At 46.7% G+C, this 25,580-nt stretch overlaps 13 non-coding genes across 13 annotated transcripts; 6 read left to right on the top strand and 7 right to left on the bottom strand.

Moving 5' to 3' along the window:
* Positions 1 to 1,616: 1,616 nt before the first annotated feature.
* On the bottom strand, positions 1,617 to 1,780 carry LOC135021393 (U1 spliceosomal RNA). Its single transcript, XR_010218645.1, has one exon. It is a non-coding gene; the product is annotated as a U1 spliceosomal RNA (small nuclear RNA).
* A 655-nt stretch (positions 1,781 to 2,435) lies between these two features.
* Positions 2,436 to 2,598, bottom strand: LOC135021480 (U1 spliceosomal RNA). Its single transcript, XR_010218730.1, has one exon. It is a non-coding gene; the product is annotated as a U1 spliceosomal RNA (small nuclear RNA).
* A 152-nt stretch (positions 2,599 to 2,750) lies between these two features.
* LOC135021433 (U1 spliceosomal RNA) lies at positions 2,751 to 2,914 on the bottom strand. Its single transcript, XR_010218684.1, has one exon. It is a non-coding gene; the product is annotated as a U1 spliceosomal RNA (small nuclear RNA).
* Positions 2,915 to 3,587: 673 nt separating this feature from the next.
* On the bottom strand, positions 3,588 to 3,750 carry LOC135021523 (U1 spliceosomal RNA). The gene has a single exon (XR_010218760.1). It is a non-coding gene; the product is annotated as a U1 spliceosomal RNA (small nuclear RNA).
* Positions 3,751 to 3,902: 152 nt separating this feature from the next.
* LOC135021420 (U1 spliceosomal RNA) lies at positions 3,903 to 4,066 on the bottom strand. The gene has a single exon (XR_010218671.1). It is a non-coding gene; the product is annotated as a U1 spliceosomal RNA (small nuclear RNA).
* Positions 4,067 to 10,845: 6,779 nt separating this feature from the next.
* Positions 10,846 to 10,919, top strand: TRNAN-AUU (transfer RNA asparagine (anticodon AUU)). Its single transcript has one exon. It is a non-coding gene; the product is annotated as a tRNA-Asn (tRNA).
* A 1,381-nt stretch (positions 10,920 to 12,300) lies between these two features.
* LOC135021421 (U1 spliceosomal RNA) lies at positions 12,301 to 12,464 on the top strand. Its single transcript, XR_010218672.1, has one exon. It is a non-coding gene; the product is annotated as a U1 spliceosomal RNA (small nuclear RNA).
* A 152-nt stretch (positions 12,465 to 12,616) lies between these two features.
* Positions 12,617 to 12,779, top strand: LOC135021524 (U1 spliceosomal RNA). Its single transcript, XR_010218761.1, has one exon. It is a non-coding gene; the product is annotated as a U1 spliceosomal RNA (small nuclear RNA).
* Positions 12,780 to 13,453: 674 nt separating this feature from the next.
* Positions 13,454 to 13,617, top strand: LOC135021434 (U1 spliceosomal RNA). The gene has a single exon (XR_010218685.1). It is a non-coding gene; the product is annotated as a U1 spliceosomal RNA (small nuclear RNA).
* A 152-nt stretch (positions 13,618 to 13,769) lies between these two features.
* On the top strand, positions 13,770 to 13,932 carry LOC135021481 (U1 spliceosomal RNA). Its single transcript, XR_010218731.1, has one exon. It is a non-coding gene; the product is annotated as a U1 spliceosomal RNA (small nuclear RNA).
* A 655-nt stretch (positions 13,933 to 14,587) lies between these two features.
* LOC135021394 (U1 spliceosomal RNA) lies at positions 14,588 to 14,751 on the top strand. Its single transcript, XR_010218646.1, has one exon. It is a non-coding gene; the product is annotated as a U1 spliceosomal RNA (small nuclear RNA).
* Positions 14,752 to 24,494: 9,743 nt separating this feature from the next.
* On the bottom strand, positions 24,495 to 24,657 carry LOC135021539 (U1 spliceosomal RNA). The gene has a single exon (XR_010218772.1). It is a non-coding gene; the product is annotated as a U1 spliceosomal RNA (small nuclear RNA).
* Positions 24,658 to 24,809: 152 nt separating this feature from the next.
* LOC135021447 (U1 spliceosomal RNA) lies at positions 24,810 to 24,973 on the bottom strand. The gene has a single exon (XR_010218698.1). It is a non-coding gene; the product is annotated as a U1 spliceosomal RNA (small nuclear RNA).
* Between the last annotated feature and the right edge of the window lie 607 nt (positions 24,974 to 25,580).

Raw genomic sequence — 25,580 nt, forward strand, 5'->3', positions numbered from 1 at the left:
TTGAGGTTAATAATACTTTGGGATCAAAATGACTCCCAAATTCTATGATTTAAGCTGTTTTTTAGGGTTTTTTGAAAAAAACACCCGAATCCAAAACACACCCGAATCCGACAAAAAAAATTCGGTGAGGTTTAGCCAAAACGCGTTCGAACCCAAAACACGGCCGCGGAACCGAACCCAAAACCAAAACACAAAACCCGAAAAATTTCCGGTGCACATCTCTAGTGGCCATGCCATGTCACTGTGCAGGAGCCAGCACCGCTGACACACTAGTCCCCGGTGCAGCCCCCAACCCCCGGGACACCCGGAGCAACAAAATGTAGATTCAGGCCACCAGGCAACGCCCCTACCTATGAAACCATGCCTCCTTTTTACCATTGCGCTGCTTATCTGCGCGCACTGCATTACAATCTCCCTCGCCACCTCTCTGGGTGTCACCAGTGATAGTGACACCTCTGCCATGCTTGTAGCAGCTGGTCCTAAGATCTACGCCTCAAGCCCTGAGTGTTTGCCCTTGTGACTTGTTGATCATCATAGCAAAGCAGATGCTTACAGAAAACTGCAGGGGCTTAGATTGAAAATAAAAAAATTTGATGGGTATAAGGTAGAGAGGAGCGGGTTCGGTTCTCCGAGAACCGAATTCCCCACGAACTCCACGTGGTTTACACTGGTACGAGGCAGGCTCGGTTGTTCCCGCCTGACTCGGAAAACCTGAACAAGGGAAAATGTCATCATCCCGCTGTCGGATTCTCGCGAGATTCGGATTCCATATAAAGAGCTGCGCGTTGCCGCCATTTTTACTCGTGCATTGAAGAGAGAGCGGAGAGGACGTGGCTATGTTCTCTCAGTGGAAATCTCAATATCAGTGCTCAGTATCAGTGGATACTTATTGCTGCTCAGTAATACTAGTAGTGTGTCTCTCCTGCTCAGTGTCAGTTCTCAGTAGTATCCTCATCAGTGCTCAGTATCACTGCTCATTGTCTTGTGCTGCATTGTTGTGCTCAGCATACTACAGTACATTACTAATAGTCCAGTGCTGCATCTTGCTGCTCAGTGTCAGTTCTAGTATCCTCATCAGTGCTCACTATCCCTGCTCATTGCATTGTGGTGTTCTGTATACTACAGTAACATAGTAATATAGTAACATATAGTAACAAAGTTTTTGAGGTTGAATAGAGGCAAATTGCCCATCGTGTTCAACCTGTTTTAAGTTGTGATGATTCTACATACTTGCTGAATAATGTTTTATGACTAGTTAGCTACTACAACTCATGTTACCCCCGGATTAACCATGTTGATATTTTAAGTATTATAACCTTGGATAGCTTTTTCATTCAGAAATGTATCCATTCCTTTTTTAAATCCAATTACAGAGTCCGCCATTACCACCTTCCCTGGCAGGGAATTCCACATCCTGATTGCCCTAACAGTGAAGATCATAGTATCTCACCTGGCAGGTAAGTAGGAGTTGGGCCAGAGCTGTGGAGGATTGCTGCTCGGGCACCCCCTGTCAAGTGAAGGAGATCCAACTGAGGCAGCACAAGGGAACTCTCGAAAGAAGAACAAGGCTAGAGGAAGATCTGAGACAAAGAAATCTGACTTTTACCAGAGCTGACCAGAGGAAAGCACAAACACAGTCCCCCACTACCACAAATAATGCAGTCGAGTTTCCCACATTTGGGGAAATCACAGGGGTCAGCATACCCAGAATGCAATGAATGAACCTCACCCTGGGAGAACAATCTTCATGACCATGGTATCGCCTATGCAAAATAAGTATGATTTGGGATAGGGCTGGGGAGGGCCGCTGCTCAGGCACATCTCTGTCAAGTAAAGGAGATTCAACTGAGGCAGCACAAGGGAAATCTCATCTGGGGACAACAACTGCAGGGAGAACACATATTTTCAGATGAACATGGGAGGGCAGAAGGCTGCCTAATACTGAAGCACCCCCAAACAACAAACCAAATGCAACAACTAGTACAAGCATTCCTGGGGGAAGTTCTGCAGAAGACGGATTTGCATACGGTGATGTCATCCAAGCAGTGGGCCAAAGTTGTCTGGAACCCTCATCTGCATATGAAAAGAGAAAAGGGGTATGCAGGGCATGGCGGCCTTTTGCGGCGCTTGGATGACCCTTAGTTCGCATTAAACACCCCCACCCTCCTTCGGTGTGGGGCTCATGTTGCCAATGCCCCAGCCCCTGAAGCATTCAAGCTGATTTCTTACAGCAGCTTGGCACTGTAACAGCTCCAGAGCTGCTCTGTAAGGCAAGTAAAAGGGTGTGTAGTTTGCATTGTGCATTGGAAGGCACAAAGTAAGCAGACAGGAGGAGAAGTCAGGATAGTGCACAAGGGTATAAAAGGGAGGGGCTCAAGAAAAAAGAAGTGGAAACAGACAGCAAACTAGGCTGGAGAGAGACCTGAGACAAAGAGATCTGAATTATACGAGAGCCGACCAGGGGAAACACAAATTATGCAGTCAAGTTTCCCACATTTGGGGAAATCGCAGGGGCAGCACACCCAGAGTGCAATGGGTGAGCCTTGCCCTGGGAGAAGCACCTTCATGATCATAGTATCTCACCTGGCAGGTAAGTAGGAGTTGGGCTTGAGCTGGGGAGGGTCGCTGCTCGGGCACCCCCCTGTCAAGTGAAGGAGATCCAACTGAGGCAGCACAAGGGAACTCTCGAAAGAAGAACAAGGCTAGAGGAAGATCTGAAACAAAGAAATCTGACTTTTACCAGAGCTGACCAGAGGAAAACACAAACACAGTCCCCCACTACCACAAATAATGCAGTCGAGTTACCCACATTTGGGGAAATCACAGGGGTCAGCATACCCAGAATGCAATGAATGAACCTCACCCTGGGAGAATAATCTTCATGACCATGGTATCTCCTATGCAAAATAAGTATGATTTGGGATAGGGCTGGGGAGGGCCGCTGCTCAGGCACATCTCTGTCAAGTAAAGGAGATTCAACTGAGGCAGCACAAGGGAACTCTCATCTGGGACAACAACTGCAGGGAGAACACATATTTTCAGATGAACATGGGAGGGCAGAAGGCTGCCTAATACTGAAGCACCCCCAAACAACAAACCAAATGCAACAACTAGTGCAAGCATTCCTGGGGGAAGGCCTGCCGCAGATTGATTTGCATATGGTGATGTCATCCAAGCAGTGGGTCAAAGTTGGCTTCAACCTTCGTCTGCATATGAAAAGAGAAAAGGGGCGTGCAGGGCATGGCGGCCTTTTGCGGTGCTTGGATGACCCTTAGTTTGCATTAAACACCCCCACCCTCCTTCGGTGTGGGTCTCATGTTGGCCATGCCCCAGCCCCTGAAGCATTCAAGCTGATTTCTTGCAGCAGCTTGGCACTGTAACAGCTCCAGAGCTGCTCTGTAATGCAAGTAAAAGGGTGTGGGCCCTGCAGCACTACCTGTAGTTTGCATTGTGCATTGGAAGGCACAAAGTAAGCAGACAGGAGGAGAAGTCAGGATAGTGCACAAGGGTATAAAAGGGAGGGGCTCAAGAAAAAAGAAGTGGAAACAGACAGCAAACTAGGCTGTAGAGAGACCTGAGACAAAGAGATCTGAATTATACGAGAGCCGACCAGGGGAAACACAAATTCTGCAGTCAAGTTTCCCACATTTGGGGAAATCGCAGGGGCAGCACACCCAGAGTGCAATGGGTGAGCCTTGCCCTGGGAGAAGCACCTTCATGATCATAGTATCTCACCTGGCAGGTAAGTAGGAGTTGGGCTAGAGCTGGGGAGGGTCGCTGCTCGGGCACCCCCCTGTCAAGTGAAGGAGATCCAACTGAGGCAGCACAAGGGAACTCTCGAAAGAAGAACAAGGCTAGAGGAAGATCTGAGACAAAGAAATCTGACTTTTACCAGAGCTGACCAGAGGAAAACACAAACACAGTCCCCCACTACAACAAATAATGCAGTCGAGTTACCCACATTTGGGGAAATCACAGGGGTCAGCATACCCAGAATGCAATGAATGAACCTCACCCTGGGAGAACAATCTTCATGACCATGGTATCTCCTATGCAAAATAAGTATGATTTGGGATAGGGCTGGGGAGGGCCGCTGCTCAGGCACATCTCTGTCAAGTAAAGGAGATTCAACTGAGGCAGCACAAGGGAACTCTCATCTGGGGACAACAACTGCAGGGAGAACACATATTTTCAGATGAACATGGGAGGGAAGAAGGCTGCCTAATACTGAAGCACCCCCAAACAACAAACCAAATGCAACAACTAGTGCAAGCATTCCTGGGGGAAGGCCTGCAGCAGATGGATTTGCATATGGTGATGTCATCCAAGCAGTGGGTCAAAGTTGGCTTCAACCCTCGTCTGCATGTGAAAAGAGAAAAGGGGCGTGCAGGGCATGGCGGCCTTTTGCGGCGCTTGGATGACCCCTAGTCCGCATTAAACACCTCCACCCTCCTTCGGTGTGGGGCTCATGTTGGCTATGCCTCAGCCCCTGAAGCATTCAAGCTGATTTCTTGCAGTAGCTGGGCTCTGTAACAGCTCCAGAGCTGCTCTGTACGGCAAGTAAAAGGGTGTGGGCCCTGCAGCACTACCTGTAGTTTGCATTGTGCATTGGAAGGCACAAAGTAAGCAGACGGGAGAAGTCAGGATAGTGCGCAAGGGCATAGAAGGGAGCAGCTCAAGAAAAGAGAAGTGGAAACAGACAGCAAACTAGGCTGGAGAGAGACCTGAGACAAAGAGATCTGAATTATACGAGAGCCGACCAGGGGAAACACAAATTATGCAGTCAAGTTTCCCACATTTGGGGAAATCGCAGGAGCAGCACACCCAGAGTGCAATGGGTGAGCCTTGCTGTCACGTTTGAATAGAGAAAGGAGGATCACAAATTATATGTGATCTAAGGTGTGGTGATTACCTGCAGGAATAATCACCAATAATGTTTTCAAGTGACTGTATATATATAATTTTGTATTCTTTCAGCCGAGATGTGACAACATGGCTGACATGCAATGTCCTGCATTTGACCCCCATAGGTCCAGGCCAAGAGAGATCTGCAGTCCATTTAAAGTAATCCAAAACTGGGATTGATATTTTAGCTTTTATTTTTACTTAAAGTACAATAACTTTTACCATTTTAATTTGTTTTAATAGTATATTGACAGTATTGTTTTCTTTCAAAAATCCACTTAATTTTCTTTACCCTATTATTAAAATGGTAATTGACAAAAACAAACTACATTGTCACCAGAAGAGCAATACAAAATGTACAAGTGATATATTAAAATCATCTTTCCAGCTTGAATTTCAATGATGCATTGGGGCAACAATTTTGTGAGAAACATCTTCACCCTTAAATAAAGATTTTCTTAATTCCTTACCTGTGTGCTAATTAGATATCACCTTGTTTTCACATTAAACAGACTTCCACATGAGAAAGCAGCATGAGAATGCTTATTAGCCTTTGTCAGTAAGTACTTTTGCAAAGTGTCGCTGTGGCGCAATCAGTTAGTGTGTACGGCTATTAACCAAAAGGTTTGTGGTTCAATCCCACCCAGGGATGTAATTGACCTTGTTATCAGATTTTGGTGATCTTTAAGTAGACAAGTCAAAATTTCGAAAACCCCTGTTATGGTGTAGGGTACCTGGCCTTCTTGCTGCAATTGTTCATGCCGTTGGCTTGTGTTCTGTTGAATGCCACGTTCTGCCACGTTCTGCGGCATGCTTAAGGTGTGAGCTGGTAAGATGCTCACCTTAGTTTAACAATAAATCCTTTCCTCGAAATGTCCGTCTCCCTGGGCACAGTTCCTATAACTGGAGTCTGGAGGAGGGGCATAGAGGGAGGAGCCAGTTCACACCCTTTGAAAGTCTTAAAGTGCCCATGTCTCTTGCGGATCCCGTCTATACCCCATGGTTCTTAATGTGACCCCAGCATCCTTTACGGACTAAGAGAAAAGGATGCCCTTGTGTACTATCCTGACTTCTCCTCCCGTCTGCCTACTTTGTGCCTTCCAACGCACAATGCGAACTACAGGTGGTGCTGCAGGGCCCACACCCTTTTACTTGCCTTACAGAGCAGCTCTGGAGCTGTTACAGTGCCCAGCTGCTGCAAGAAATCAGCATGAATGCTTCAGGGGATGGGGCATGGCCAACATGAGCCCCACACCAAAGGAGGGTGGGGGTGTTTAATGCGAACTAGGGGTCATCCAAGCACTGCAAAAGGCCGCCATGCCCTGCATGCCCCTTTTCTCTTTTTATATGCAGATGAGGGTTCCAGCCAACTTTGGCCCACTGCTTGGATGACATCACCGTATGCAAATCCGTCTGCTGCAGACCTTCCCCCAGGAATGCTTGTACTAGTTGTTGGATATGGTTTGATATTTGATGGTGCTTCAGTATTAGGCAGCCTTCCGCCCTCCCATGTTCATCTGAAAAGATGTGGTCTCCCTGCAGTTGTTGTCCCCAAACGAGAGTTCCCTTGTGCTTCCTCAGTTGAATCTCCTTAACTTGACGGGGGAGGGGCTGCCCGAGCTGCCACCCTCCCCAGCCCTATCCCAACTCATACTTATTTTACATATTAGATCTCTTGATCATGAAGATTGTTCTCACAGGGTGAGGTTCATCCATTATATTTTAAAATAGGAAGGTACAAATTACATATTTGAATTGCATCTATGTGCTGGATTCAAATGCCCCCCCCCTTCCTTTCTCAATTGTGCCCGTCAGCAGCTATTCTAAGGTTGCTGCCAATGGGTGTGACACATTAATTTCTTCTGTGGGGTACACTGGACTCCACAAGGATTCACATTGGGGTGTAGAGTAGGATCTTGATCTGAGGCACCAACCGGCTCAAAGCTTTTGACTGTTCCCAAGATGCTCAGCGCATCCTCCTCTATAACCCCGCTTCCATGAACAGGGAGCTCAGTTTGTAGTTGGTGCCTTCAGTAGCAGGCCACTTAACAGGGGCCTGCCTCAGGCAGCCTATTCTTAGCTATTAATTTTGACAAGAAAAGAAGAACTTGTTTTATGAGAATCTACAAGGGCTGCAGCAGGCTAGGTCTAATAGACATCTTTACTGCAGCTTCATCACTCCCAGCGGCGCTGTATACTCCCGTGCCCTGGTTGCTGGGTCACTGCAGCGGAGGCTCCGGTTTCTTCCTAAGGTCAGTCACACACACACCGCCCTTCCGGATCACGAGGCCGCTGATTAAGGGGAGCGTGGCCGTAGGGGGTGGGCCGTGTGCGCACTGGGGTGGACACTGATTACTGGGCAGCCGCTCCACTAGCCACCAGGTACAGTTAAGGAGCACAGGTCTGGGGGTTTTTCTCCTATATTAACCCAATTTTGTACTGCCCGCAGCGCTATGTGATAGGTAATAGGGCCTGATTCAGGTTGGATTGCAATCACAATAAGCAATCCAACTGCAAAAATTGCTAAGAGCATACGCATGTGCCTGCATGCGATCGCCTCTGCCTGTCAATCGGGGCAGGGGGGGAGAGTGGGGTCAGCAACACTCCATTTCCAAGTCAGGGATGGAGCAGTGCGGGGGCAAGGCTTCAAAATGGGGTCTGCAATGGAGGAGACACAGGGGGCGTGGTCACAGCGGCTGTATGACATCACATTCAGCCGCTGTGATCACAAAAATGGTGGCGGCTTCCTGCGCGCACATACAGTCTGCACCAGCAGGAGGCTACACCATTGTTTATGATCACGCTGAACTGCAGTGCGACTGCAATTACAGCATGGTCAAGAAGGGAGGTGTCATACTGGGTGGCCATGCCCTGTCACTGTGCAGGAGCCAGCACCGCTTACACACTAGTCCCCGGGTGCAGCCCCCAACCCCCGGGACACCCGGAGCAACAAAATGTAGATTCAGGCCACCAGGCCACGCCCCTACCTATGAAATCATGCCTCCTTTTTACCATTGCGCTGCTTATTTGCACGCACTGCATTACAATCTCCCTCGTTACCTCTCTGGGTGTCACCAGTGATAGTGACACCTCTGCCATGCTTGTAGCAGCTAGTCCAAAGATCTATGCCTCAAGCCCTGAGTGTTTGCCCTTGTGACTTGTTGATCATCATAGCGAAGCAGATGCTTACAGAAAACTGCAGGGGCTTAGATTGAAAATAAAAAAAATTGATGGGTATAAGGTAGAGAGGAGCGGGTTCGGTTCTCCGAGAACCGAATTCCCCACGAACTCCACGTGGTTTACACTGGTCTGAGGCAGGCTCGGTTGTTCCCGCCTGACTCGGAAAACCTGAACAAGGGAAAATGTCATCATCCCGCTGTCGGATTCTCGCGAGATTCGGATATTATATATAGAGCTGCGCGTTGCCGCCATTTTTACTCGTGCATTGAAGAGAGAGCGGAGAGGACGTGGCTATGTTCTCTCAGTGGAAATCTCAATATCAGTGCTCAGTATCAGTGGTTACTTATTGCTGCTCAGTAATACTAGTAGTGTGTCTCTCCTGCTCAGTGTCAGTTCTCAGTAGTATCCTCATCAGTGCTCAGTATCACTGCTCATTGTCTTGTGCTGCATTGTGGTGCTCAGCATACTACAGTACATTACTAATAGTCCAGTGCTGCATCTTGCTGCTCAGTGTCAGTTCTAGTATCCTCATCAGTGCTCACTATCACTGCTCATTGCATTGTGGTGTTCTGTATACTACAGTAATATAGTAACATATAGTAACATAGTTTTTGAGGTTGAATAGAGGCAAATTGCCCATCGTGTTCAACCTGTTTTAAGTTGTGATGATTCTACATACTTGCTGAATAATGTTTTATGACTAGTTAACTACTATAACTCATGTTACCCCCGGATTAACCATGTTGATATTTTAAGTATTATAACCTTGGATAGCTTTTTCATTCAGAAATGTATCCATTCCTTTTTTAAATCCAATTACAGAGTCCGCCATTACCACCTTCCCTGGCAGGGAATTCCACATCCTGATTGCCCTAACAGTGAAGAACCCTTTCCTCCATTGCATTCTGAATTTCCTCCAGTCGCAGCGAGTGACCACGTGTTCTTTTATTAAATAATTCCTCTGATAACTCTTTGTTATGTATCTTTACATATTTGAAGATATTAATAATATCTCCTCTTAGGCACCTCTTTTCTAGTGTATACATATTCAGCCTAGTAAGTCTTGGGTATGGGTGAAGATGTTTCTCACAAAATTGTTGCACCAAAGCATCATTGAAATTCAAGCTGGAAAGATGATTTTAATATATCACTTGTACATTTTGTACTGCTCTTCTGGTGACAATGTAGTTTGTTTTTGTCAATTACCATTTTAATAATAGGGTAAAGAAAATTAAGTGGATTTTTGAAAGAAAACAATACTGTCAATATACTATTAAAACAAATTAAAATGGTAAAAGTTATTGTACTTTAAGTAAAAATAAAAGAGCCAAAATATCAATCCCAGTTTTGGATTACTTTAATTAACAAAAAACAATGCATATAGCAGAGGATAGTTTCAATCTGCCTACCTCTGGGTTATGGGCCCAGCATGCTTCCGTTGCAGTACTCTGCTGCTCATGTAAGTGCAAGAGATCCTGAAGCACTCACTCATCATGGGAAAGTACCAATGTGTTTCTTACAAAAACTCTCCAGATTATTGACTTTTTAAAGTTTTTCTAGGAAACGTTCTAGATGAATGCTTATTAGCCTTTGTCAGTATATACTTTTACGAGGTGTCTCTGTGGTGCAATCGGTTAGCATGTTTGGCTATTAACCAAAAGGTTGGTGGTTCAATCCCACCCATGGATGTAATTGACCTTGTGATTAGATTTTGGTAATCTTTAAGTAGACAAGTCAAAATGTCAAACTCCCTTTTATGGTGTAGGGTACCTGGCCTTCTCTGATGTAATCAGAGTTAGATTTGATTAAGTGATTTTATAAAAAACAGCTAGGAAGCACAATTTAGCAGTGGGTTGCAGAGAAAAAAAACTATGCTGGCAGAAAAGTCCAATTGAGTGATTAAACAGCTCTTCATTTTCTGATTTTATGTTTATGCTAACAAATTTGCTCTCTGAAAAGTGTCCACAAAGTAAAGTCTCTGATTAACACCTTTGTAGGAATGGTTTTTCACCTATTACTGAATTAAACTTGCTTCATTGGAAAGGCAGCAAGATGCATCCTCATTTCAATGTCTACTGAAATAATACAGGTTGACACCAGGAAACATAAACGTCACTGCATCCTTGCTGCTTCCTCATGGGGAAGTCTGTTTAATGTGAAAACAAGGTGATATCTAATCAGCACACAGGTAAGGAATTAAGAAAATCTTTCTTTATGGGTGAAGATGTTTCTCACAAAATTGTTGCACCAAAGCATCATTGAAATTCAAGCTGGAATGATGATTTTAATATATCACTTGTACATTTTGTACTGCTCTTCTGGTGACAATGTAGTTTGTTTTTGTCAATTACCATTTTAATAATAGGGTAAAGAAAATTAAGTGGATTTTTGAAAGAAAACAATACTGTCAATATACTATTAAAACAAATTAAAATGGTAAAAGTTATTGTACTTTAAGTAAAAATAAAAGAGCCAAAATATCAATCCCAGTTTTGGATTACTTTAATTAACAAAAAACAATGCATATAGCAGAAGATAGTTTCAATCTGCCTACCTCTGGGTTATGGGCCCAGCATGCTTCCGTTGCAGTACTCTGCTGCTCATGTAAGTGCAAGAGATCCTGAAGCACTCACTCATCATGGGAAAGTAGCAATGTGTTTCTTACAAAAACTCTCCAGATTATTGACTTTTTAAAGTTTTTCTAGGAAACGTTCTAGATGAATGCTTATTAGCCTTTGTCAGAATGGACTTTTACGAGGTGTCTCTGTGGTGCAATCGGTTAGCATGTTTGGCTATTAACCAAAAGGTTGGTGGTTCAATCCCACCCAGGGATGTAATTGACCTTGTGATCAGATTTTGGTGATCTTTAAGTAGACAAGTCAAAATTTCAAACCCCCTCTTATGGTGTAGGGTACCTGGCCTTCTCTGATGTAATCAGAGTTAGATTTGATTAAGTGATTTTATAAAAAACAGCTAGGAAGCACAATTTAGCAGTGGGTTGCAGAGAAAAAAAAATTATGCTGGCAGAAAAGTCCAATTGAGTGATTAAACAGCTCTTCATTTTCTGACTTTATTTTTATGCTAACAAATTTGCTCTCTGAAAAGTGTCCACAAAGCCAAGTCTCTGATTAACACCTTTGTAGGAATGTTTTTTCACCTATTACTGAATTAAACTTGCTACATTGGAAAGGCAGCAAGATGCATCCTCATTTCAATGTCTACTGAAATAATACAGGTTGACACCAGGAAACATAAACGTTACTGCATCCTTGCTGCTTTCTCATGTGGAAGTCTGTTTAATGTGAAAACAAGGTAATATCTAATCAGCACACAGATAAGGAATTAAGAAAATCTTTCTTTATGGGTGAAGATGTTTCTCACAAAATTGTTGTCCCAATGCATCATTGAAATTCAAGATGGAAGATGATTTTAATATATCACTTGTACATTTTGCATTGCTCTTCTGGTGACAGATTTCCCCAAATGTGGGAAACTTGACTGCATAATTTGTGTTTCCCCTGGTCGGCTCTCGTATAATTCAGATCTCTTTGTCTCAGGTCTCTCTCCAGCCTAGTTTGCTGTCTGTTTCCACTTCTCTTTTCTTGAGCTGCTCCCTTCTATGCCCTTGCGCACTATCCTGACTTCTCCCGTCTGCTTACTTTGTGCCTTCCAATGCACAATGCAAACTACAGGTAGTGCTGCAGGGCCCACACCCTTTTACTTGCCGTACAGAGCAGCTCTGGAGCTGTTACAGAGCCCAGCTACTGCAAGAAATCAGCTTGAATGCTTCAGGGGCTGAGGCATAGCCAACATGAGCCCCACACCGAAGGAGGGTGGAGGTGTTTAATGCGGACTAGGGGTCATCCAAGCGCCGCAAAAGGCCGCCATGCCCTGCACGCCCCTTTTCTCTTTTCACATGCAGACGAGGGTTGAAGCCAACTTTGACCCACTGCTTGGATGACATCACCATATGCAAATCCATCTGCTGCAGGCCTTCCCCCAGGAATGCTTGCACTAGTTGTTGCATTTGGTTTGTTGTTTGGGGGTGCTTCAGTATTAGGCAGCCTTCTTCCCTCCCATGTTCATCTGAAAATATGTGTTCTCCCTGCAGTTGTTGTCCCCAGATGAGAGTTCCCTTGTGCTGCCTCAGTTGAATCTCCTTTACTTGACAGAGATGTGCCTGAGCAGCGGCCCTCCCCAGCCCTATCCCAAATCATACTTATTTTGCATAGGAGATACCATGGTCATGAAGATTGTTCTCCCAGGGTGAGGTTCATTCATTGCATTCTGGGTATGCTGACCCCTGTGATTTCCCCAAATGTGGGTAACTCGACTGCATTATTTGTTGTAGTGGGGGACTGTGTTTGTGTTTTCCTCTGGTCAGCTCTGGTAAAAGTCAGATTTCTTTGTCTCAGATCTTCCTCTAGCCTTGTTCTTCTTTCGAGAGTTCCCTTGTGCTGCCTCAGTTGGATCTCCTTCACTTGACAGGGGGGTGCCCGAGCAGCGACCCTCCACAGCTCTAGCCCAACTCCTACTTACCTGCCAGGTGAGATACTATGATCATGAAGGTGCTTCTCCCAGGGCAAGGCTCACCCATTGCACTCTGGGTGTGCTGCCCCTGCGATTTCCCCAAATGTGGGAAACTTGACTGCAGAATTTGTGTTTCCCCTGGTCGGCTCTCGTATAATTCAGATCTCTTTGTCTCAGGTCTCTCTACAGCCTAGTTTGCTGTCTGTTTCCACTTCTTTTTTCTTGAGCCCCTCCCTTTTATACCCTTGTGCACTATCCTGACTTCCCCTCCTGTCTGCTTACTTTGTGCCTTTCAATGCACAATGCAAACTACAGGTAGTGCTGCAGGGCCCACACCCTTTTACTTGCCTTACAGAGCAGCTCTGGAGCTGTTACAGTGCCATGCTGCTGCAAGAAATCAGCTTGAATGCTTCAGGGGCTGGGGCATGGCCAACATGAGACCCACACCGAAGGAGGGTGGGGGTGTTTAATGCAAACTAAGGGTCATCCAAGCACCGCAAAAGGCCGCCATGCCCTGCACGCCCCTTTTCTCTTTTCATATGCAGACGAAGGTTGTAGCCAACTTTGACCCACTGCTTGGATGACATCACCATATGCAAATCCATCTGCGGCAGGCCTTCCCCCAAGAATGCTTGCACTAGTTGTTGCATTTGGTTTGTTGTTTGGGGGTGCTTCAGTATTAGGCAGCCTTCTGCCCTCCCATGTTCATCTGAAAATATGTGTTCTCCCTGCAGTTGTTGTCCCCAGATGAGAGTTCCCTTGTGCTGCCTCAGTTGAATCTCCTTTACTTGACAGAGATGTGCCTGAGCAGCGGCCCTCCCCAGCCCTATCCCAAATCATACTTATTTTGCATAGGAGATACCATGGTCATGAAGATTATTCTCCCAGGGTGAGGTTCATTCATTGCATTCTGGGTATGCTGACCCCTGTGATTTCCCCAAATGTGGGTAACTCGACTGCATTATTTGTGGTAGTGGGGGACTGTGTTTGTGTTTTCCTCTGGTCAGCTCTGGTAAAAGTCAGATTTCTTTGTTTCAGATCTTCCTCTAGCCTTGTTCTTCTTTCGAGAGTTCCCTTGTGCTGCCTCAGTTGGATCTCCTTCACTTGACAGGGGGGTGCCCGAGCAGCGACCCTCCCCAGCTCAAGCCCAACTCCTACTTACCTGCCAGGTGAGATACTATGATCATGAAGGTGCTTCTCCCAGGGCAAGGCTCACCCATTGCACTCTGGGTGTGCTGCCCCTGCGATTTCCCCAAATGTGGGAAACTTGACTGCATAATTTGTGTTTCCCCTGGTCGGCTCTCGTATAATTCAGATCTCTTTGTCTCAGGTCTCTCTCCAGCCTAGTTTGCTGTCTGTTTCCACTTCTTTTTTCTTGAGCCCCTCCCTTTTATACCCTTGTGCACTATCCTGACTTCTCCTCCTGTCTGCTTACTTTGTGCCTTCCAATGCACAATGCAAACTACACACCCTTTTACTTGCCTTACAGAGCAGCTCTGGAGCTGTTACAGTGCCAAGCTGCTGTAAGAAATCAGCTTGAATGCTTCAGGGGCTGGGGCATTGTCAACATGAGCCCCACACCGAAGGAGGGTGGGGGTGTTTAATGCGAACTAAGGGTCATCCAAGCGCCGCAAAAGGCCGCCATGCCCTGCATACCCCTTTTCTCTTTTCATATGCAGATGAGGGTTCCAGACAACTTTGGCCCACTGCTTGGATGACATCACCGTATGCAAATCCGTCTTCTGCAGAACTTCCCCCAGGAATGCTTGTACTAGTTGTTGCATTTGGTTTGTTGTTTGGGGGTGCTTCAGTATTAGGCAGCCTTCTGCCCTCCCATGTTCATCTGAAAATATGTGTTCTCCCTGCAGTTGTTGTCCCCAGATGAGAGTTCCCTTGTGCTGCCTCAGTTGAATCTCCTTTACTTGACAGAGATGTGCCTGAGCAGCGGCCCTCCCCAGCCCTATCCCAAATCATACTTATTTTGCATAGGCGATACCATGGTCATGAAGATTGTTCTCCCAGGGTGAGGTTCATTCATTGCATTCTGGGTATGCTGACCCCTGTGATTTCCCCAAATGTGGGAAACTCGACTGCATTATTTGTGGTAGTGGGGGACTGTGTTTGTGCTTTCCTCTGGTCAGCTCTGGTAAAAGTCAGATTTCTTTGTCTCAGATCTTCCTCTAGCCTTGTTCTTCTTTCGAGAGTTCCCTTGTGCTGCCTCAGTTGGATCTCCTTCACTTGACAGGGGGTGCCCGAGCAGCAATCCTCCACAGCTCTGGCCCAACTCCTACTTACCTGCCAGGTGAGATACTATGATCTTCACTGTTAGGGCAATCAGGATGTGGAATTCCCTGCCAGGGAAGGTGGTAATGGCGGACTCTGTAATTGGATTTAAAAAAGGAATGGATACATTTCTGAATGAAAAAGCTATCCAAGGTTATAATACTTAAAATATCAACATGGTTAATCCGGGGGTAACATGAGTTGTAGTAGCTAACTAGTCATAAAACATTATTCAGCAAGTATGTAGAATCATCACAACTTAAAACAGGTTGAACACGATGGGCAATTTGCCTCTATTCAACCTCAAAAACTATGTTACTATATGTTACTATATTACTATGTTACTGTAGTATACAGAACACCACAATGCAATGAGCAGTGATAGTGAGCACTGATGAGGATACTAGAACTGACACTGAGCAGCAAGATGCAGCACTGGACTATTAGTAATGTACTGTAGTATGCTGAGCACAACAATGCAGCACAAGACAATGAGCAGTGATACTGAGCACTGATGAGGATACTACTGAGAACTGACACTGAGCAGGAGAGACACACTACTAGTATTACTGAGCAGCAATAAGTATCCACTGATACTGAGCACTGATATTGAGATTTCCACTGAGAGAACATAGCCACGTCCTCTCCGCTCTCTCTTCAATGCACGAGTAAAAATGGCGGCAACGCGCAGCTCTTTATATGGAATCCGAATCTCGCGAGAATCCGACAGCGGGATGATGACATTTTCCCTTGTTCAGGTTTTCCGAGTCAGGCGGGAACAACCGAGCCTACCTCGTACCAGTGTAAACCACGTGGAGTTCGTGGGGAATTCGGTTCTCGGAGAACCGAACCCGCTCCTCTCTACCTTATACCCATCAATTTTTTTTATTTTCAATCTAAGCCCCTGCAGTTTTCTGTAAGCATCTGCTTTGCTATGATGATCAACAAGTCACAAGGGCAAACACTCAGGGCTTGAGGCGTAGATCTTAGGACCAGCTGCTACAAGCATGGCAGAGGTGTCACTATCACTGGTGACACCCAGAGAGGTGGCGAGGGAGATTGTAATGCAGTGCGCGCAGATAAGCAGCGCAATGGTAAAAAGGAGGCATGGTTTCATAGGTAGGGGCGTGGCCTGGTGGCCTGAATCTACATTTTGTTGCTCCGGGTGTCCCGGGGGTTGGGGGCTGCACCGGAGACTAGTGTGTGAGCGGTGCTGGCTCCTGCACAGTGACATGGCATGGCCACTAGAGATGTGCACCGGAAATTTTTCGGGTTTTGTGTTTTGGTTTTGGGTTCGGTTCCGCGGCCGTGTTTTGGGTTCGAACGCGTTTTGGCTAAACCTCACCGAATTTTTTTTGTCGGATTCGGGTGTGTTTTGGATTCGGGTGTTTTTTTCAAAAAACCCTAAAAAACAGCTTAAATCATAGAATTTGGGAGTCATTTTGATCCCAAAGTATTATTAACCTCAATAACCATAATTTCCACTCATTTTCAGTCTATTCTTAACACCTCACACCTCACAATATTATTTTTAGTCCTAAAATTTGCACCGAGGTCGCTGGATGACTAAGCTCAGTGACCCAAGTGGCCGACACAAACACCTGGCCCATCTAGGAGTGGCACTGCAGTGTCACGCATGATGGCCCTTCCAAAAAACACTCCCCAAACAGCACATGACGCAAAGAAAAAAAGAGGCGCAATGAGGTAGCTGTGTGACTAAGCTCAGCGACCCAAGTGGCCGACACAAACACCTGGCCCATCTAGGAGTGGCACTGCAGTGTCACGCAGGATGGCCCTTCCAAAAAACACTCCCCAAACAGCACATGACGCAAAGAAAAAAAGAGGTGCAATGAGGTAGCTGTGTGACTAAGCTCAGCGACCCAAGTGGCCGACACAAACACCTGGCCCATCTAGGAGTGGCACTGCAGTGTCACGCAGGATGGCCCTTCCAAAAACACTCCCCAAACAGCACATGACGCAAAGAAAAAAAGAGGCGCAATGAGGTAGCTGTGTGACTAAGCTCAGCGACCCAAGTGGCCGACACAAACACCTGGCCCATCTAGGAGTGGCACTGCAGTGTCACGCAGGATGGCCCTTCCAAAAAACACTCCCCAAACAGCACATGACGCAAAGAAAAAAAGAGGCGCAATGAGGTAGCTGTGTGACTAAGCTCAGCGACCCAAGTGGACGACACAAACACCTGGCCCATCTAGGAGTGTCACTGCAGTGTCACGCAGGATGGCCCTTCCAAAAAACACTCCCCAAACAGCACATGACGCAAAGAAAAAAAGAGGCGCAATGAGGTAGCTGTGTGACTAAGCTCAGCGACCCAAGTGGCCGACACAAACACCTGGCCCATCTAGGAGTGTCACTGCAGTGTCACGCAGGATGGCCCTTCCAAAAAACACTCCCCAAACAGCACATGACGCAAAGAAAAATAAAAGAAAAAAGAGGTGCAAGGTGGAATTGCCTTGGGCCCTCCCACCCACCCTTATGTTGTATAAACAGGACATGCACACTTTAACCAACCCATCATTTCAGTGACAGGGTCTGCCACACGACTGTGACTGAAATGACGGGTTGGTTTGGACCCCCACCAAAAAAGAAGCAATTAATCTCTCCTTGCACAAACTGGCTCTATAGAGGCAAGATGTCCACCTCATCATCATCCTCCGATTCATCACCGTGTACATCCCCCTCCTCACAGATTATCAATTCGTCCCCACTGGAATCCACCATCTCAGCTTCCTGTGTACTTTGTGGAGGCAATTGCTGCTGGTCAATGTCTCCACGGAGAAATTGATTATAATTCATTTTAATGAACATCATCTTCTCCACATTTTCTGGAAGTAACCTCGTACGCCGATTGCTGACAAGGTGAGCGGCGGCACTAAACACTCTTTCGGAGTACACACTTGTGGGAGGGCAACTTAGGTAGAATAAAGCCAGTTTGTGCAAGGGCCTCCAAATTGCCTCTTTTTCCTGCCAGTATACGTACGGACTGTCTGACATGCCTACTTGGATGCGGTCACTCATATAATCCTCCACCATTCTTTCAATGGTGAGAGAATCATATGCAGTGACAGTAGACGACATGTCCGTAATCGTTGGCAGGTCCTTCAGTCCGGACCAGATGTCAGCATCAGCAGTCGCTCCAGACTGCCCTGCATCACCGCCAGCGGGTGGGCTCGGAATTCTGAGCCTTTTCCTCGCACCCCCAATTGCGGGAGAATGTGAAGGAGGAGCTGTTGACCGATCAAGTTCCGCTTGACTTGATAATTTTCTCACCAGCAGGTCTTTGAACCCCTGCAGACTTGTGTCTGCCGGAAAGAGAGATACAACGTAGGTTTTAAATCTAGGATCGAGCACGGTGGCCAAAATGTAGTGCTCTGATTTCAACAGATTGACCACCCGTGAATCCTGGTTAAGCGAATGAAGGGCTCCATCCACAAGTCCCACATGCCTAGCGGAATCGCTCTGTCTTAGCTCCTCCTTCAATGTCTCCAGCTTCTTCTGCAAAAGCCTGATGACGGGAATGACCTGACTCAGGCTGGCAGTGTCTGAACTGACTTCACGTGTGGCAAGTTCAAAAGGTTGCAGAACCTTGCACAATGTTGAAATCATTCTCCACTGCGCTTGAGACAGGTGCATTCCACCTCCTATATCGTGGTCAGATGTATAGGCTTGAATGGCCTTTTGCTGCTCCTCCATCCTCTGAAGCATATAGAGGGTTGAATTCCACCTCGTTACCACTTCTTGCTTCAGATGATGGCAGGGCAGGTTCAGGCGTTTTTGGTGTTGCTCCAGTCTTCTGTACGTGGTGCCTGTACGCCGAAAGTGTCCCGCAATTCTTGTGGCCACCGACAGCATCTCTTGCACGCCCCTGTCATTTTTTAAATAATTCTGCACCACCAAATTCAAGGTATGTGCAAAACATGGGACGTGCTGGAATTTGCCCAGATATAATGCACGCACAATATTGCTGGCGTTGTCCGATGCCACAAATCCACAGGAGAGTCCAATTGGGGTAAGCCATTCTGTGATGATCTTCCTTAGTTGCCGTAAGAGGTTTTCAGCTGTGTGCGTATTCTGGAAAGCGGTGATACAAAGCGTAGCCTGCCTAGGAAAGAGTTGGCGTTTGCGAGATGCTGCTACTGGTGCCGCCGCTGCTGTTCTTGCGGCGGGAGTCAATACATCTACCCAGTGGGCTGTCACAGTCATATAGTCCTGAGTCTGCCCTGCTCCACTTGTCCACATGTCCGTGGTTAAGTGGACATTGGGTACAACTGCATTTTTTAGGACACTGGTGAGTCTTTTTCTGAGGTCTGTGTACATTTTCGGTATCGCCTGCCTAGAGAAATGGAACCTAGATGGTATTTGGTACCGGGGACACAGTACCTCAATCAAGTCTATAGTTGGCTCTGAAGTAATGATGGATACCGGAACCACGTTTCTCACTGCCCAGGATGCCAAGGCCTCAGTTATCCGCTTTGCAGCAGGATGACTGCTGTGATATTTCATCTTCCTTGCAAAGGACTGTTGGACAGTCAATTGCTTGGTGGAAGTAGTAAAAGTGGTCTTACGACTTCCCCTCTGGGATGACCATCGACTCCCAGCAGCAACAACAGCAGCGCCAGCAGCAGTAGGCGTTACACTCAAGGATGCATCGGAGGAATCCCAGGCAGGAGAGAACTCGTCAGAATTGCCAGTGACATGGCCTGCAGGACTATTGGCATTCCTGGGGAAGGAGGAAATTGACACTGAGGGAGTTGGTGGGGTGGTTTGCGTGAGCTTGGTTACAAGAGGAAGGGATTTACTGGTCAGTGGACTGCTTCCGCTGTCGCCCAAAGTTTTTGAACTTGTCACTGACTTATGATGAATGCGCTGCAGGTGACGTATAAGGGAGGATGTTCCGAGGTGGTTAACGTCCTTACCCCTACTTATTACAGCTTGACAAAGGCAACACACGGCTTGACACCTGTTGTCCGCATTTCTGTTGAAATACTTCCACACCGAAGAGCTGATTTTTTTGGTATTTTCACCAGGCATGTCAATGGCCATATTCCTCCCACGGACAACAGGTGTCTCGCCGGGTGCCTGACTTAAACAAACCACCTCACCATCAGAATCCTCCTTGTCAATTTCCTCCCCAGCGCCAGCAACACCCATATCCTCCTCATCCTGGTGTACTTCAACACTGACATCTTCAATCTGACTATCAGGAACTGGACTGCGGGTGCTCCTTCCAGCACTTGCAGGGGGCGTGCAAATGGTGGAAGGTGCATGCTCTTCACGTCCAGTGTTGGGAAGGTCAGGCATCGCAACCGACACAATTGGACTCTCCTTGTGGATTTGTGATTTTGAAGAACGCACAGTTCTTTGCTGTGCTTTTGCCAGCTTAAGTCTTTTCATTTTTCTAGCGAGAGGCTGAGTGCTTCCATCCTCATGTGAAGCTGAACCACTAGCCATGAACATAGGCCAGGGCCTCAGCCGTTCCTTGCCACTCCGTGTGGTAAATGGCATATTGGCAAGTTTACGCTTCTCCTCCGACGATTTTTATTTAGATTTTTGAGTCCTTTTTTTACTGATCTTTTGTGTTTTGGATTTTACATGCTCTGTACTATGACATTGGGCATCGGCCTTGGCAGACGACGTTGATGGAATTTCATCGTCTCGGCCATGACTAGTGGCAGCAGCTTCAGCACGAGGTGGAAGTGGATCTTGATCTTTCCCTATTTTTGGAACCTCAACATTTTTGTTCTCCATATTTTAATAGGCACAACTAAAAGGCACCTCAGGTAAACAATGGAGATGGATGGATACTAGTATACTTATGGATGACGAGTGACTGACGACACAGAGGTAGCTACAGCCGTGGACTACCGTACTACGTCTGCTAGTATAGAGATGATAATTAATGATATAAAAAAATATATATATAACTACTGTAGGTATATATAATATAATGACGGACCTGGTGGACACTGTCAGCAGACTGCTAAACTACTAGTATGAAGAAGATAGAAAAAAACTTGCACCACAGGTAGGTAGGTATACAATTATGGACGAGCACTGACGACACAGAGATAGCCACAGCCGTGGCCTACCGTACTGCGTCTGCTAGTATAGAGATGATAATTAATGATATAAAAAAAAATATATATAACTACTGTAGGTATATATAATATAATGATGGACCTGGTGGACACTGTCAGCAGACTGCTAAACTACTAGTATGAAGAAGATAGAAAAAAAAACCCACCACAGTTAGGTATACAATTATGGACGAGTGACGACACAGAGGTAGGTACAGCCGTGCACTACCGTACTGCGTCTGCTAGTATAGATAATATACTAAATATATTACTACTGTAGGTATATAATATAATGACGGACCTGGTGGACACTGTCAGCAGACTCCTAAACTACTAGTATGAAGAAGATAGAAAAAAAAACCCCACCACAGGTAGGTATACAATTATGGACGAGCACTGACGACACAGAGGTAGGTACAGCCGTGGACTACCGTACTGCGTCTGCTAGTATAGATAATATAATAAATATATTACTACTGTAGGTATATAATATAATGACGGACCTGGTGGACACTGTCAGCAGACTGCTAAACTACTAGTATGAAGAAGATAAAAAAAAAACCCCACCACAGGTAGGTAGGTATACAATTATGGACGAGCACTGACGACACAGAGATAGCCACAGCCGTGGACTACCGTACTGCGTCTGCTAGTATAGATAATATAATAAATATATTACTACTGTAGGTATATAATATAATGATGGACCTGGTGGACACTGTCAGTAGACTCCTAAACTACTAGTATGAAGAAGATAGAAAAAAAAAAACCACCACAGGTAGGTAGGTATACAATTATGGACGAGCACTGACGACACAGAGATAGCCACAGCCGTGGACTACCGTACTGCGTCTGCTAATATAGAGATGATAAAGATGAAAAAAAAAATATAACACTACTGCAGATAAATATTTATATAATATATGTATGACGGACCTGCTGGACACTGTCAGCAGAATGCGTTTATAGAATAAAAAAAAAACACCACAGGAGTGTTTAACTTTTTCAGGCAGACAATATACTGGTGGTCACACTGGCAGCAAAAGTGTGCACTGTACTCCTGCTATAACTGCTCCCCAGTCTCCCCCACAATTAAGCTGTGTGAGCAGTGAGCACTCAGCACAGTCAGATATACATAGATGATATATCATGCAGCACACTGAGGCTGAGCACAGATATGGTATGTGTATCGTTTTTTTTCAGGCAGAGAACGGATTATAAATAATAAAACTGGTGGTCACTATCAGCAAAACTCTGCACTACTGAGTACTCCTGACAAGTTCAACTGCTCCCCAAATTAGTAGTAAATCAAATGTCACTCGTCTCTATCTTCTAATCTAAACGGAGAGGACGCCAGCCACGTCCTCTCCCTATCAATCTCAATGCACATGTGAAAATGGCGGCGACGCGCGGCTCCTTATATAGAATCCAAGTCTCGTGAGAATCCGACAGCGGGATGATGACGTTCGGGCGCGCTCGGGTTAACCGAGCAAGGCGGGAGGATCCGAGTCTGCTCGGACCCGTGCAAAAAAGGGTGAAGTTCGGGCGGGTTCGGATTCCGAGGAACCGAACCCGCTCATCTCTTATGGCCACCCAGCATGACGCCTCCCTTCTTGACCATGCTGTAATTGCAGTCGCACTGCAGTTCAGCGTGATCATAAAAAATGGTGTAGCCTCCTGCTGGTGCAGACTGTATGTGCGCGCAGGAAGCCGCCACCATTTTTGTGATCACAGCGGCTGAATGTGATGTCATACAGCCGCTGTGACCACGCCCCCTGTGTCTCCTCCATTGCAGACCCCATTTTGAAGCCTTGCCCCCGCACCGCTCCATCCCTGACTTGGAAATGGAGTGTTGCTGACCCCCCTCTCCCCCCCTGCCCCGATTGACAGGCAGAGGCGATCGCATTCTCTGCGGGGTGCCGCAGAAAATGCAGGCACATGCGTATGCTCTTAGCAATTTTTGCAGTTGGATCACTTATTGTGATTGCAATCCAACCTGAATCAGGCCCTATTACCTATCACAATGCGCTGCGGGCAGTACAAAATTGGTTTAATATAGGAGAAAAACCCCCAGACCTGTGCTCCTTAACTGTACCTGGTGGCTAGTGGAGCGGCTGCCCAGTAATCAGTGTCCACGCCAGTGCGCACACGGTCCACCCCCTACGGCCACGCTCCCCTTCATCAGCGGCCTCGTGATCCGGAAGGGCGGTGTGTGTGTGACTGACCTTAGGAAGAAACCGGAGCCTCCGCTGCAGTGACCCAGCAACCAGGGCACGGGAGTATACAGCGCCGCTGGGAGTGATGAAGCTGCAGTAAAGATGTCTATTAGACCTAGCCTGCTGCAGCCCTTGTAGATTCTCATAAAACAAGTTCTTCTTTTCTTGTCAAAATGAATAGCTAAGAATAGGCTGCCTGAGGCAGGCCCCTGTTAAGTGGCCTGCTACTGAAGGCACCAACTACAAACTGAGCTCCCTGTTCATGGAAGCGGAGTTATAGAGGAGGATGCACTGAGCATCTTGGGAACAGTCAAAAGCTTTGAGCCGGTTGGTGCCTCAGATCAAGATCCTACTCTACACCCCAATGTGAATCCTTGTGGAGTCCTGTGTACCCCACAGAAGAAATTAATGTGTCACACCCATTGGCAGCAACCTTAGAATAGCTGCTGATGGGCACAATTGAGAAAGGAAGGGGGGGGGGGACATTTGAATCCAGCACATAGATGCAATTCAAATATGTAATTTGTACCTTCCTATTTTAAAATATAATGGATGAACTTCACCCTGTGAGAACAATCTTCATGATCAAGAGATCTCATATGCAAAATAAGTATGAGTTGGGATAGGGCTGGGGAGGGTGGCTGCTCGGCCCCTCCCCCGTCAAGTTAAGGAGATTCAACTGAGGAAGCACAAGGGAACTCTCGTCTGGGGACAACAACTGCAGGGAGACCACATCTTTTCAGATGAACATGGGAGGGCAGAAGGCTGCCTAATACTGAAGCACCATCAAATATCAAACCATATGCAACAACTAGTACAAGCATTCCTGGGGGAAGGTCTGCAGCAGACGGATTTGCATACGGTGATGTCATCCAAGCAGTGGGCCAAAGTTGGCTGGAACCCTCATTTGCATATGAAAAGAGAAAAGGGGCATGCAGGGCATGGCGGCCTTTTGCGGTGCTTGGATGACCCCTAGTTCGCATTAAACACCCCCACCCTCCTTTGGTGTTGGGCTCATGTTGGCTATGCCCCAGCCCCTGAAGCATTCAAGCTGATTTCTTGCAGCAGCTGGGCACTGTAACAGCTCCAGAGCTGCTCTGTAAGGCAACTAAAAGGGTGTGGGCCCTGCAGCACTACCTGTAGTTCGCATTGTGTGTTGGAAGGCACAAAGTAAGCAGACGGGAGAAGTCAGGATAGTGCGCAAGGGCATAGAAGGCAGTGGCTCCAGAAAAGAGAAGTGGAAACAGACAGCAAACTAGGCTGGAGAGAGACCTGAGACAAAGAGATCTGAATTATACGAGAGCCGACCAGGGGAAACACAAATTATGCAATCAAGTTTCCCACATTTGGGGAAATCGCAGGAGCAGCACACCCAGAGTGCAATGGGTGAGCCTAGCCCTGGGAGAAGCACCTTCATGATCATAGTATCTCACCTGGCAGGTAAGTAGGAGTTGGGCTAGAGCTGGGGAGGGTCACTGCTCGGGCACCCCCCTGTCAAGTGAAGGAGATCCAACTGAGGCAGCACAAGGGAACTCTCGAAAGAAGAACAAGGCTAGAGGAATATATGAGACAAAGAAATCTGACTTTTACCAGAGCTGACCAGAGGAAAACACAAACACAGTCCCCCACTACCACAAAAAATGCAGGCGAGTTTCCCACATTTGGGGAAATCACAGGGGTCAGCATACCCAGAATGCAATGAATGAACCTCACCCTGGGTGAACAATCTTCATGACCATGGTGTCTCCTATGCAAAATAAGTATGATTTGGGATAGGGCTGGGAGGGCCGCTGCTCAGGCACATCTCTGTCAAGTAAAGGAGATTCAACTGAGGCAGCACAAGGGAACTCTCATCTGGGGACAACAACTGCAGGGAGAACACATATTTTCAGATGAACATGGGAGGGCAGAAGGCTGCCTAAAACTGAAGCACCCCCAAACAACAAACCAAATGCAACAACTAGTGCAAGCATTCCTGGGGGAAGGCCTGCCGCAGATGGATTTGCATATGGTGATGTCATCCAAGCAGTGGGTCAAAGTTGGCTTCAACCCTCATCTGCATATGAAAAGAGAAAAGGGGCGTGCAGGGCATGGCGGCCTTTTGCGGTGCTTGGATGACCCCTAGTTCGCATTAAACACCCCCACCCACCTTTGGTGTGGGGCTCATGTTGGCCATGCCCCATCCCCTGAAGCATTCAAGCTGATTTCTTGCAGCAGCTGGGCACTGTAACAGCTCCAGAGCTGCTCTGTAAGGCAAGTAAAAGATTGTGTGGGCCCTGCAGCACTACCTGTAGTTTGCATTGTGCATTGGAAGGCACAAAGTAAGCAGACGGGAGGAGAAGTCAGGATAGTGCACAAGGGTATAGAAGGG

This window comes from Pseudophryne corroboree, unplaced genomic scaffold (assembly GCF_028390025.1).
Source record: "Pseudophryne corroboree isolate aPseCor3 unplaced genomic scaffold, aPseCor3.hap2 scaffold_370, whole genome shotgun sequence".
Lineage (NCBI taxonomy): Eukaryota > Metazoa > Chordata > Amphibia > Anura > Myobatrachidae > Pseudophryne > Pseudophryne corroboree.